Raw genomic sequence first — 15681 nt, forward strand, 5'->3', positions numbered from 1 at the left:
AGTATATGAATGGTGATAATAAAAGGTAAAGGTTGTCATGCTTGGCCAACGTGGTTAGGGTTGGACAATTTAGAGAGAGATTAAGGTAAAAAGAGTATAAGTAATAAACCCCCTCTTATTGAGTTAGGAAATTGCATTTTCACTGATGTTATATTGTAAGTATTTTGCAACATTTAGGTCTTTTAAATAACTCTGCCTATGAACATGTGATTGTTTGTTGCTTATTAATGGTCCCAAGCCCGGATAAAGAAGAGTAAGTGGTAGGATTATAACAATCTGCTTAATAAACCAAGTGATCACATCCCGCACCAAGTAACTTCTTAGGATTTGATACAATAAGCCCGCAACACGTCATTTGTGCACTAGTGCAAACCCAAGCAATAATTTTGGAGAAAAATATAAATCTTTGTTGTAGCCAATCGCTCTAGTCGAGACTGACTACGATTCAGTCGGAATTTACCGACTGATCCACCGATCGACTATTTTTAGTTGAAAACTCTGACTAAACTCCTACCAGAAAAAAGTTAGTAGGAACTACCTACTAATCACCGACAAACATAATAGTTGAAATTTACCGACTGACAGAAATAGTCGGTACATAGTCGGAATTATGGGAAGTGATATGGTGGTTGGTATTCAATCGGTGTTTAGTCAGAGGTTTAAATTTTCCATCGTCATTTTCCATCCATAAATAACATCATATTATACAAAACAACACGTACTATTCTCCAAAGAAAACAAATTTCTTCTTTCAAAAATATCATACTATAATTCAACAAAATATTAAGATATTTTTTTAGTATAACTGTCATATTTTATTTTTAAATATGATTTATGTTATTTACCTTATATGTTATCTATATATCTTATACATTTTGCATATGTTTTTATTAGTAAATCGTTCATGATATATAATGTTATTATATATGTTTTTTTAATATATACGTATGTTATCAAAAAAAACTAATATTTATGCGTAAATTTTTTGTATATAATATAACCTGCCGTCTGAATACTGACTAAAATTGTTTTTCGATTTTTAAAATAGTTATTAATTTCGCAAATAATGAATTACGTAGTGAAAAAAGTTAGATGTATAAGCAAAGTTTAAAAGGAGTTTATAATATTAGATATTTATGTAACGGCCCGGTTTAAGTGATTCGGAAATTCATATGAAAATACGAATTCCGGTTCACTTTTCGGACTGTAGAGAAAAGTCTCCTCTAGGATCGTCAACGTTCCGTCGATGAAGAAATTTAATTAAAGCAGACAACAGTGCCAAAGCGAAAGAACAAGTCAGCGGAAGCTCTTACGTACAACTCGAGAGCCTAATGGCCTCTAGATAAACTAAAGAAATTGGACGAAAGCGAAAAGAAACCAACAAAATCTCTTGTTACATAATTCAGAGTTATTTCTACTCATAATCATATTATAAAAAGGAAACATAGTCTTGGTGATTACAGGTTCTAAGTCGAGTCCTCACTCCAGTTCCCACCTGCAATCAACCTACTAGTCGTCGGGTGACAACATGTAGCAGGTTCCAAATAACAATCCAATGCACGTCAGAGACTTCATACAAATGTCAAACAGATTTAATACAAGCAATGTGTTTATCCTAGCATGCATAGGCTCTAATACATTCATTATATTCAAACTTGTAACGTAGCCCATCTTGTTCGGGTCGTTTAAGTATAAATCAAAATCCTTTTTGAAGGAATACACTTGGGAGAGCTAATCCCAAGGCAACCACCGACCTAAGACGTTGCCCGTCCTGTGCGGGTCGTCAGAGGTAAAGTATGCATACTCCCATGGTGACCGTAATGATCCAAAACTGTCATGGGAACAATAATTGTAATAATCCAAACCAAAACGTTAACCCCTTTGGGTAACATAATACAAACCAAAACATTAAACGCTTTGGGTAACAAACACATAAATCCTCAATTTCCAATTGACTTCTTTTAAATTATTTGAAATGTTTAATCCTTATGTGATTTACAATGCCTCGATTAGAAATGAAACAACACTACTTGCACAACCACATAAACAGTATGGTCTAAGCGTGTACTTTGAAGCGCTGCCAACAAACGAAGTTTAATCACGATAGAAATTTCGCCCTCTTATGGATCGAGGTCCTAAATAACACACAGACAAAACGATCACGTATTAGAACGTGTTTACACATTTAATCCGCTCCATACTACTAAGATATTACTAGGACTTGATAATTTTAAATGTTTTCATCTAATTCCCAATAGTTGCAAACTTTAAATTTTAACCAGAAACTTAAATGGTCGATTCGCATAGTTTAGAAAATCAAATGGAAAATCCGACTTCGCCACTGCGTCCGGAACGCGTCAACTACCTTGGGTACCAAATTTCATAATTTCTAACATCCAATTACTATTTTTAATTATTTTAAGCGTTTAACGAATTTTTAACGCTTCGGATACATAAAACAACAACGGAACACGACTAACGTTTTCGGATCGGCGCCAATACCGAGGCAGAAACTGCTGCTGCCCGAAAATTCTTTTTATTTTATTATTATTATTATTATTATTATTATTATTATTATTATTATTATTATTTATATACATTATTCAAATTATTAACCCTTTTAATCTCATGACTAAAATAAATCTAACAAGGCCACATTCACAACTACTAAGATATAACAAACAAGACCAATTTTTCAATCACACAACCACTTGATATTTCCACACATATATTAATACACAAAACCCCATCAACAAAGCATAAAAGCCATCAAATAAAAAGAAACATCCCCATCCACAAGATCCTTCAAGAAACTTAAAATTTCATAAATTATGATAATTAAATAAATACTTAATTCTCTTAACAAATTAAAATTTTGTAGATAATCATAAAACCAAATCACCCTTTTAAATCAAAACATATATATAAACACAATCCTTCAAGAAAATCAAATTTTGCTAAAGGATTTATAAATTCTTGGATGACTACATTACTTAATCCATACCGTTTAAATTTTTTCTAACAAATTGAAATTTAGATAGAGAAATGTAAATCATAAAAGAAATTTATTTAAATATCAATATAAACTTAATTCTTAATTCTTATAACAAATTTAAAATTTGTTAAAGAATATAGATCAAGAAGTTTTTTTTTCGAAAGAAACATAACTTAATCCTTTTAACAAATTAAAGTTTATTAAAGGATTATTAGAGAAAATTACATATATATAACAAAAAAATACTCAATCCTCCTAAAAGTCATAGGATATCATCATACATAAAATATAATTCATCTTAGAAATCTTCTATATAAAATTTATAATTAACAATTCAACTAAACTTACCCCTTTGATCAAAAGATTGGATGGAACAACAATTTTTTTTTTCTTTTGAGGTGCCGAAACAAGAGAGAAAAAGGGGAAAATTTTCTGAATTTTTATGTTCACTTGGAAGATTAGAATGGTGAGGAATTCAATTGATGCTTAAGGATTAATAGGCAATTAAAAACAATGAACTTAATGTGCCATAATACACACTTATGAGAGGAGTTACAAGACTCCTCCCCTACTCCATGACAACTGGCCACCCCTTCATCTCCCACAACACTAATTTTTTTAATTAATTAATTAAGTAATTGTCTAATTTTTTTGTTAAAATAAAAAAGAAACCTACGCGATAACAACGTACGCGATAAAACGCGTTCCGTTAAAATTTAACTTACTTTATTTAGTTTATTTTTTTGTTACAATTTGGAAGGCGTTGAGGAATTTATACAATTTGCAAAGATAAACATTTCGGAAGAGGTTAGATGTCTGTACAAACGGTGTGTTAACCGTAGACTTAGACCTTCGAAATTCGTAAGAGATCATCTGTTGAAAAGGGGTTTTTAGATAACTACTATGATTGATAGCTTCATAACAGATCTAAAGTTGGCTCAAGTAATATGGTGGATCAAGAAGAGTAACAGCAGTGCAAAATCCGTACGTTCAAATGGTGTATAATGCAGTTGCGAGTAATTTTTCTGATACACATTATTATTATTTTCTACTTTAGTTTGATAATGTTATCGCTGATGATGTACAGTCACCCTTACATATTGAAGAAGATCCAAACCTTCAATCAAGACAGTTTTTTGATATTTTGAGCACTGCCAACTTACCTTTTTGCCTTAGTTGTGAAACTCCTACTCAGATGACGATAATAGGAAGAATGGTGATCTGAAGACAACCTTTCGTGTTCTTGAGAGACTTTATGATTAAATCTATCAAATGATGAGGAAAGTGTTGCCGAAAGATAATCGGATGACATCCAGTGATTATGATACAAAGAAACAGATTGAAGCACTTGGATTACCAGTGAAGAAAATTGATTGTCGTCTTAATGAGTGTATGATATATTAGGGATGCACATCGAGTATGACACTTTGTGAGAAATGTGGGCTTTCTAGATGGATAGCAAACAAGAGCCATGATAAGATCCCCAGAAAGCAATTTCACTACTTTTCCCTCGGCCTAAGGTTACAACGGTTGTATACTTTTACGACTACTGCCAGTCATATGAGGTGGCATGCTGAGCACCATTCAGAAGATGGAGAGATGTGTCATCCTTCAACCAATGAAGCCTGGTTGACATTAAGCGCGATAAATCCTAATTTTGTAAGGGGGATAAGAAACATGAGACTAGGGTTGCGTATAGTTGGTTTCAACCCATATGGTAGTTCAGGTCAACAATATTCATATAGGCCCGTAATCTTAACTCCATATAATATTCCTCCCTTGATATGCATGAAAATATTTAGTCGACGAAACTAGAAACAAAATTTCTTCTAGTGCACTATATTTGTTAATGTGGAAGGAGACCCATGGAGTTTTAGTGATGCAACGACATCACAAAACAATGTTTTATGGAAAGAGGCTATAGATGATAAGATACAATCCATCATGGGAAATAATACTTGGGTATCAGTAGATCTTCCTAGAACTTGTAAACCTATCGGTTGCAAGTGAATTTTTCGCAAGAAAATGAAGATTGATGGAACTGTTGATAAGTTCAAGACCCGCTTAGTGGCACAAGGCTTTAGACAAAAGCTGGGTATCGATAACTTCTATACATATGCACCCGTTGCAAGGACAACCACCATTTAGTTGTTGATAGCATTGGCTACCATTTATCATCTAGAGTTCTATCAAATGTATGTTAAAACCGCATTTTTATATGAGGATCTAGATTGGAAAGTATATGTGAAAGAACCCAAAGGCTTTGTTTTGAAAGAGAAAGAAAACAAGGTGTATAAACTTATTAAGTCGTTGTATGGTCTTAAACAAGCACCGAAGCAATGGCATTAAATGTTTGATGCAACTATATATTGTCCTATAGATTCAAGTTAAATCAAGCTAATAAATGCGTTTATAGAAAGTTTGATAACTCAGCAAATGGAGTTATCATTTGCTTATACATGGATGACATGCTCATCTTAGGTACTAGTTTAGTACAAGTCAAAGATACAAAGGATTTTTTGTTTAGGTCCTTTCAAATTAAGGATATGTAGACTCAATTAGGAACGGGAATAGCAACAAGAGGGGGGGGGGGGGTGAATTGTTGTTGTTCCTAGTTTAAGTGTTTTTGTCCTGTTTTTGCGGAATTAAATTAAAATAAATAAAGCTTAAACTTAGAGCAAAATAATAAAAGAGACAAACGATTTTTACGTGGAAACCTTCTGGGCCTAAATAGAAGGAAAAACCACGACCCCTCGGGATTTCTAAATACTCCACTATGTTTAAGGCAATTAGTTACAATTATAATAAACACCTTACTTCACTCGAAGCGAATCAACTAGGCCAACTCTTCTCTCTCAAATTGCTTTACTCAAAGCAACAAACTTTGCTTCACCAAAAGCTAAACTCCCCACTAGCTTCACTCAAAGCTATCAAATTCCCCCTTAGACTCACCCGAGTCTAATTACAAGTACTCTCAAAAACCCTTGCAAAAAGGATAAAAATTCTCTAAAAATATAATGAATAAGTTGCACAAGAAAATATTATGAATTAATTGGCAATTTTCAAAACAAAATATTTCTTGTAGATTTTCAAAAATAATCGCATGTAAATAACAAAGTTCATACGTTAGATACATAGGAACAGCCGAATTCACTTGCTGTAACAAGAGCGACAATTTCGATACATAATTAACATTTAATAATAATGTTTAATACAAAAAAATATAGCGGAAGTCTCAAAATGCTGAATTGTTAAAATCTTTAAATCATAAAACTAAAACTGTTTAAAACAAAAGTAAAATAATATTACCTCTGATAAGAAATATTGTTTGCTCAAAAAGAAAAAAAAAAAATACATCATCATCAAGTCATCAATGAAGCTACAAAAAAAACAGCTAAGTTCTCGATAAATAGTAATTGCTGCGGCCTGGATCGGAACCTGAACTAAATCCTACAAAATGCTGCCATCCATGATACGGATGACAGCCGATTGAATCGGTCAGCGCTTAACGCCGAGCATAACTTCATGTCCAGCTCAAAATACGGAAATTATACGCTACATTTACAAAATAATAATTCAAGTACGAACTTATACTTAATTGACACCACCGTATATTTTTTACCATGTTCTTTTTCTATTACATACTTTTAAGTCATTATGATACCATTCTCGATCCTGACAGAAGTACGTTACTGCCACTTATACAATTCGGTAATCTTAACACTTGAGTAAGTTCATTTGGTTAATACTCATAACCGTACCATGCATCATAGCATCAACACTAATCAAGTTTATCAGTGATCAACAAGCACATCAATATGACACCTGATATATGTAAGGGTCTGGTTAGGTGAGAACCGTAGTCCTAAACCCTAACTGTGGTGGGAGTCGTCACCCCTCCAATATAATATTTATGCTCGAGCTCTACAGGATAGGTAGCGAACCCCCTGTCTTACACCGCATTTTACGTGTCGGCCAACACGGACGCCGGGATTTTACATGCCGGTCCATGGTTCGACATTACCTTACTATCAGGGTCATTCAATCAATACATTTCAAACATGTACGTCACATTTTTATTACTCTAAGTTGACTTTGAATTTGAATTTGACCAACCTAAGTGGTAACTTCATTTATTTAATATAATTCTTAATCATAACGTTTAATTTACCTTTACGTCTTTATATGTTCATTACTTAATTTTTACACATTAAATTTTATTTATAACTTTATTTTAATAGGTCACTAAATTAACACTAATAGATTAATATTTTATTAATAGTCTCCAAATTAGTATTTTCCACAAGTAGCTACTAAAATCTATTTCTCTTGAAATAAGTTCCCAAAATCAAAATTTTCAACTTTAAAATAAATAAAACTTTATTCTCCTCACAAAATCAAACATTCTAATTAAAATTAAAGTTAAACTGCAATTTTTGGATAAGTTTTCAAAATTCAACAAGTTTACAAAAAAATAATTATTTCAAGTTTGGAAAAACAAGTAAACTTATTAGATTCGCAAAAATCAACATTCTAGTTATAAAACAAATAAAACTTATAATTTCACAAAAATCAATATTTCACACATAGTTTAAGAACAAGTTTACTAAAAATACTTTTATATCTTTTTATATAAATTTTGGTCAAATAGTTAGCAGATAAAATATTATTTTGTACTAAATAGTAATTAAATGTCACAAAAGTTTTTTTTTTTTTTAATTATGAAATCTCATATATTCAAGAAAAATCACTTCAATATTTAATAACTTATAAAGCTTTCTCAAAAATAACTTTTAAGATTTTATTTTAATATTATCACAAAATAGCTTATAATAATATAAAAAAATAAATCATACTCGTTTTCTTTTTAATATGATAATGGTCGAATGGTCTATGAGTATTTTGGGGTCTTTTTCACTAACAAAACAACTTCATTTAATTTATTATAGTAAATTCAAGATTTAAATAATTAAGATAACCACTAAAAAAAATAAATAAATAAAAATAAAAACTTTACACAATAATTTAGAAATTTACTATAACTTTAAGGATAAACTTAAATCTCAGAATAAAGTATAATATACAATATTCTTAATATAATAATACTTAGTAAAATACGTTCATAAAATAACTTACTACCTTATAAACTAGTTTGAAGGCTAACATAAACATATTAATACAAAATTCTAACATAAAAAAAATTCTTAAATATAATAACATTTCTAATGTAACACATAACTCATAAAAATAGTAGCACTAGTTTATAACATAAATCATGCTTAATATCACTAGAATATAATTTTGCACTCAACTTCCTAAACTTGTTCAAAGATTATTAGATTAACATACTAAAAATACTTTTAGCATACACATACTTAATATAATCTTGATCATAATTTCAATAAACTAACTTCCACTAAAATATATCAACATATTTCATACTTTGCATATTATAAAGTAAATATAATGTAAAATTTCGCAAAAAGAGTAGGGTAAGAAGTTATACCATACTAACACCAAGGATTAGTACTAAGTACTAATTAGGAAAATAATAAGAAATAAGATACTCCAAGATAGATAATAATGCTCCAAAGATAATTAATCCCAACTCCCAAAATAATGATGATGATTTAAGCTAAGTAAAGAGTGTTCTAAGCTCCATGTTCTTTAATTTCTTCAATTAATAAAGGTATTAATGTAGTAAGATTTTAATGAAGTGAAAATATAAGAAAGAATGTTAGAAAGATTTGATGATGGTGGTGTAAGTGATCTCATGGCTAAGAAGGGTACTTATAATGGATTTGGGCAACTTTGTAGTTCATTAGATTGTATGAAAAAGAGTGTTAGGAGTATAGAAGAAGGTTAACTTGTGTAAGTGATTTAGAGTGTGTAAGTGAATGTGTAAGATTTGGAGTGTATAAGTGAATGTGTAAGAGTTTGGAGTGTAGAAGAAGGTTAGCTTGTGTAAGGAAATTGTGATAGCTTGTGTAAGTGATGAACATCATGGGTTACCATAAAAAGGATTTTGGTTCATCAAAATTTTGTTATAATATGTACAAGTGAATATACTTTAAAATAATGGGTAAATTTGATCATGAAAATATGTAGTTTATTTAAAATTTTGCTTAAACTATACTTAATGTTAATAATAAAAATACGACTCATTTTTATGTATAAAATAATTATATCAAAATTATAAGGTTAAAATAATAAGTAGTAATGTTAATTTAAGGAAGAAAGTTAAAAAGTAACGTTTTACAAAACCGTGAATATAATAATAAAATTTTACTTTTTGTACTATAAAATAATAAAATAATATTTTAGTGCTTATAAAAAGATTTTAAACAAAATACTATTTTAAAGTTTAATATTTGAAAGAAATTACAAAATCGGAAAAGATTTAGGAATTAAAGATGGTTTGAAATGGATAATCAAAGGATTAGAGATTTGATTTGAAATTTCAGAATAATTAATCGAAAGATTAAAATTAAGAATTTTGAGTCTGTTACACTTGCTATTTATAAAAAATAAAATCTCTAAGAAAATGGAATAATCCAATCCATTATTCCTTATCAAAAAGATCATGGGAATAATGTGGATTAAACAAACAGACGGTTATTTCCACAAGACTTGATTAAGTCAAGTATACGGTTAAAACAACAATAACCGTTGTTCACATTTACTAATAATAGGTTCTGTTCCCTTAAGCAGCAGTTTCTTCAACAGCAGTTCCTGTTCCAGTAATAACTGCTGGAACTTTATGCTATTTATAGAAACGGTTAGGCTTACTAAAAATAGAGATAGTTACATGCTAACTAATTATAGGAACGATAACCTATTTTCTAATATTAAGACCGGTTCTTAAATAATAATAATTGTTAAGACTTTTTCAACAGCAGTTGTTCCTATATTTAGCAAATCCAATATTTACTAAATATAGATCCTAAAATAATGCTAAGTAAATAAGAAAAATCACTTTGGAAAACATTTTGCCAATTAACTTTAATAAATTATAATTGCAACAAATTAACTTTATTTAATACATCAACTAAAAATAATAATTAAATAGTAATCAGAATTTTCAGTAGACGTAGGCTGACTCTAGTTAGGAACAGTGCACTGTCTCTGAATTCCAGTTTTGCTAGAACATCCAACTTGGGAACAATAGACCTTCTGTCTCCATTTTACATCCCAAGTGATATACTCTTCTAACATCTCTTGGTTCCTTTTGACACGTACATTTCCATGAACCAAGTCATAGGTACTATCAACGATCATAATTACGACCAGATATCGACCTGCACATAATCTCTTAAAACATATTTGTTTAAATACAGTGTAGTCATCATCAAAACTCAAAAGGTCCAACAGGATATGGGGAGGTTGATGTGATCTTAGGCATTAAGATCATAAAAGATGGTAGTCGAATTAAGCTAAGTTAATCTCATTGCATTGAGAAAGTGCTTAATAGGTTTGGTATAGACTTCCAATCTCAAGCCCTATGGAACAAGGTATGACATTTCCTAAAAGTACTTGACAACCCGTTTCACAATTGGAGTACACAAAGATCATAGGATCTTTGATGTATGCTACGGTATATACTAGGCCAGACATAGCATTTGCGATTGGTAAACTAAGTAGATTTATAAGCAACCTGAGCCCCATCATTGGATGGTGATAAGAAGAGTGTTACGATACTTAAAAGATACCATAGATTATGGCATAACTTATAGTAGTGAACCTCCTCTTTTGAATCACTAATGAAGAGGATAACTCTTCAAATAGTGATTGGGTGTTTGTTTATGAGGGAGGTGCCATTTCATAGTCCTTAAAGAAACAAACATGCATAGTTGGTTCCACTATGTTCGTAGAATTCATGGCACTTGTTTCAGCAGCCAATGAAGAGAAATGGTTAAGGAACCTCATGATTGAGATACCTTTGTTACCAAAGCCAATATCACCGGTGTCAATTCATACGGATTGCACAACGGCTTTGCGTAGAGCTTATAATCAAGTGTATAATAGTATGATCTAGTCAAATTGATCATAGGCACAGCCTAGTGCAAGGCTTATTATTAAAGGGGCCATAACTCTTGATTATGTGAATACTAAGTTCATTTTGACTGATTTTTTCATTAAAGCCATGAGTAAGGATTCAATTGAACAAGCATCAATTGCAATCGGATTATGCTAACTAAATTTAAAAAAGTCCAATTCACACACAAGTAGCATTGTGTCTTAAATTCAATGTGGAGTAAATCCTTTTTTAAATTTGTAAGCAACAAGGATTAACGACCCATAGTTGCTTTGGATTGTGATGAACGAGGTAGTAGTTCATTAAAGTTCTCAAGGTCAAGAGTAGAAGAGCTCTCGGTGGTATCCATTCACGAGGATACGATACACGCTATGAAAGTCTACCTATATAAGTTTGATGTTTTGGCAACTTCAAGTAGTCAAGATTGGCATATCGACTAAGATAAACTTATGAATAGAAACTACAACAAATTTAACTTTTCGCGACATTCAATTTAGTGACATCAAAAAAATTCCACGGATTTATATTTTTAGTGTAATAATTGTTGGGTTTTATTTTACGTTGCACTATAAAATGATTTAGTGACACTTTATTTAGTCTTTAGTGGCATATGTAATTGTTACTATAGTCTATAGTTGCATTTATGAGAATGTCACTAGATCTTGTGTCGCGAAAAGCTTTAATATGATTTTTTACTATGCTGCTAAAGGGTCTAATAAATGTCACCAAATCTACTATATATACCATTAGAAATTTGAAGTAGTGATATTTAAATTAAATGTCGCTAAGTATAGCCCACTAAAAGCAAATTATGTTGTAGTGAGATACGGACACGACCATAATAATGTGTCAAGGTAATGACTCTGTGTTATTGGGTTTTATATGTATTTAACTATCAAGTGGTTGGATGGGCTTGTTGATTCAATCCGTATAACATCATTCTAGTTTGATCATTTGTAAAGATTTTTATACTAAGCATTAATTCAATCCGTGGGTACATTAGCGTTGATGCATGAAACATGATTATTTACTTAGTTTGCAAAAGGAGAAGGAGGTATGGTGTAACACCCCAGACTTTCCGACCCCTTAACAAAACCAAAACCGTAAAGGACGGGAGGAAATTCCGGTGTTACATAAAAGAAAAGGAAAAGAATTTTGATAAACGTTAAATATTAACTTTAAAAAGGTGCGTGGAAATTTCGACAGCATCTCTTCTAAAAATCGAATATGTGGTAGAGCATTTAGCAATATAAAAACATTAAACTAATCGAAGGCATCATTGCCTTTAAAATCTCACACCACGGCGGAATGATTCGTCGTTGGCTTCTCAAATTAACATGCCAAGCATGGATCGTGGTTCAAGTGTCAACTTTTGCGTTTTAAAAAGACTTAGCTCCTTAAAACCATACAGAGTTATAAACTACGCAGCAAAAATACAAATATACAAGGGAGGACACCGACCCTCATAACAAAACACATACAACCAAAGTTTGCAAAAGATAACAAGAGCTACGAAATCGAAAGATAACGGTATGACACAGGTTAAGCTTCGCCCTCATCACTCTCCCCCAATGCAATGCAATGCAAAAGAAGCTCCAATACGTGCTATGCCTGTCTATGATCCTCCTGCTGCTCGACATTAGACCAAAGGCCAATGTGTCATAGCAGGCAATCATAGAAAGTCATCAACAATCAAACATAAACAAAAACACGTACATGTCAGTAACTAGTATCAAATATAATAAGGCCAACTACTAGATATCATTATATCATAAAACAACATAAGATGATTTCATAAAACGCAAGCACAGATAGTAACCGTTTATCGGCCACTTATACTTCTTAATTTCATTACGTGCTTTCCAGCCGGAACCATGTGTTCTTGGGTAGAATGCAGGTCTTCACGCTCCTCTTTTCAAACATAAACTCTTGCAAAACACGTATAGTATCAACTCGACTAAGTCATTAACAGAATACCTAACATAAGACCTCATAGAGCTTGTCTATCTTAAGGTAAGTGTGATCATAGTTTGTAATACCCTTGAGGTAACTTAACTTAGGCACACTTCTCACTAGCATAAACTATTCTATCAATAAGTAGACGTTCTATCAATGAGTAAATATTCTATCAAAAAGTAAACTTTCTATCAATGTGTAAGCTTTCTATCAAAGAAAGAACCTTCTATCATTAAATAACTTTCGATCAATGAATAAATTTTCTATCACTGAATAACTTTCTATCAGTGGATCTTTCTCTATTTCCTGGCATAGTGACACGGCCAAGGGCGTTATCGGCCATCCGGCGCCCATGGCAAAGTATGAGCTCATGCCCCCTCCAGCTTAAGAGGCCACCATATTGGGGTTTGCAAGGCCCGCATGGTAACACCTCGGTCAAGGGGCAGTATCGGCCATCCAGCGCCCAATGACCCAAGCATGCTCATACCCCCCTTACGGTGGTCCCGTCGAACCTAACCTAGGGGCCTACTAAATCAATTGGACATAATCCAGTTGAGTCATGCTAGCTAATCATAATCTAATACTTTATCAGATGGGAATAACTTCCACTTTCGACTAATAATGAGCGTCCTGGGATAGCAGCACGCCAAAACCCACTGAGCCACTCATCAAAATATGAAATTCACCTCCAAAGGAGTCATTCTAACTCCAAGTAAGGCATAATCCAATTCTTAGATAAATAAGGGACTGGTCCCCGCCTCCTACTAACACTCTCATTCTCTATAGCTATTCTAAGCGTAAGGATTTCATAATCGATAGCTCTTCATATAATGTGTACTCACTAGTATATCAATAGTTTCAATGCAATGTATATTATCACAATAAAAAATAATGTCTTAAAGCAAATTGCATATAAGGGTTAGTTACTGCGTATACGTACCTGTAAGCATCACTGCACGATCAAAAGTCACAAAATCACCCGACTAAGGCTCTACTTTCCTCTTACAAAATAGACACCTATATAAGTTATGTGTAGAACTATAAGTTCCCTTAACTACTTTTCCATACCAAACTAAATGCCTAAGCAACCACTATCAACCATTCAACATGAGTTTTTCGATTACTCTAGCACGTACACAACTCATTCAATATAAGTCAAAATCATTAACTCAACACAACATAAGTCTTTCCATCAATTTAAAGTAGAAGTATGTGTGAATCGTTTCTTCACATTAGCTAATTTTGAGCATATCAGCTCGCATTACCCAAAAATAACTAATCACAACTAAATCTTACAATTTTAATATAACATTAATATAACGATAAGGCAAATCTTAGAGTTATCGTATCGGGATGTCATTTGTTACATTCTCCAAAGCTATTAAGAAATATAGTCAATACAACACGACAAATTACTTTAGCAACCATCGACGATAAGTTGACATTATGCTCTTGGCTTACTAATATCATGTATCTATAACTTCAATAACAACCTAATAAGGGTATTTGTAATTCACAACAATCAAACCACTATAATTAGTAACTATTATTCCAAATTTAATCAATCAAAATCACTTTCATAGTCAACTAACATCATCACCGTTACTAATTATTCACAACAATAATCAATCGACCAAATCTTAAAACAACTTTTAAAGTTATTTAATCAATCATCACCAAAATATAGTATAAAACACACATCATTAGTAATTTAATCACTAAATTCAAGCCCTAATTGTTTCGTGTTCAAAGATAACATATTTAATTACTACACATACTAAGATTCAAAGAAACTAATACAAAATCAACACACACAACCCATAATTTCAAATCACACTTTAAACCATAAGTCATAAACATGTTTGATTCATCAATCAAATTCTTACCCACAAAAAGATTCAATGAAATTAACACAACCAACATCAAACTCAATTCACTTAATAAAACTCCAATTAAAAGCTAGAAAATAAATTAGGGAAAAGAGGAGATGGCTCACAAAGGGGAACTAGTAAAAATGGTGAAGAGGTAAGTGAAGATTGTGGTGGTGGTGAACCGAGGTTGTTGTGGTGGATGAAGGGCCCAATGCAACAGCTTGCTGCTGCCTACTGGTTGCACAACGCAGCCTGGCTGCTGGGGTTCAGATGCACCAGACGGCTACTGGTGGGGAGGGAAGAAACGCAACTGGTTGCTGCTGCTAGGCTGCCTGTTGCGGGTGATTCTCGTGGCTACAGATGAACCGTGAGGGAGAAGGGAGTGAGAGAAAGAGAGAAGAGAAGAGAGGGGGATTGACGGTGTGAAGTAAGTGAGGGAGGGAGTAATACCCACTTAAAACCCTGACTCATCCTATTTATTTAATTTATACACTTATTTATTTATTTGTTTACCTAGGTTCATCTTCTTGAAAGGCTTAACTAGGAAAACTCACCTTCGAGTACTCACACATTTTAATAAAATAATTATTTTGATTCGAAATTCTTTATTTAGAAATCGTAATTGTATTTTTAATATAATTATATGTTAATATTTAAATTCGTATATGAAAGGAGTTTATTAAAAGTACTTCTAAAGTAATTTAACATAATTATAAAATCCCCAAAAGTTATTAAAATATTAACTGATGACGTCAGAAAATCTCGGGGTGTTACATATGGTTATACTTTAAATGGGGGAGAACTATTGGACATTTAGAGTATAT

The sequence above is a fragment of the Amaranthus tricolor genome, chromosome 15, assembly GCF_026212465.1.
Source record: "Amaranthus tricolor cultivar Red isolate AtriRed21 chromosome 15, ASM2621246v1, whole genome shotgun sequence".
Lineage (NCBI taxonomy): Eukaryota > Viridiplantae > Streptophyta > Magnoliopsida > Caryophyllales > Amaranthaceae > Amaranthus > Amaranthus tricolor.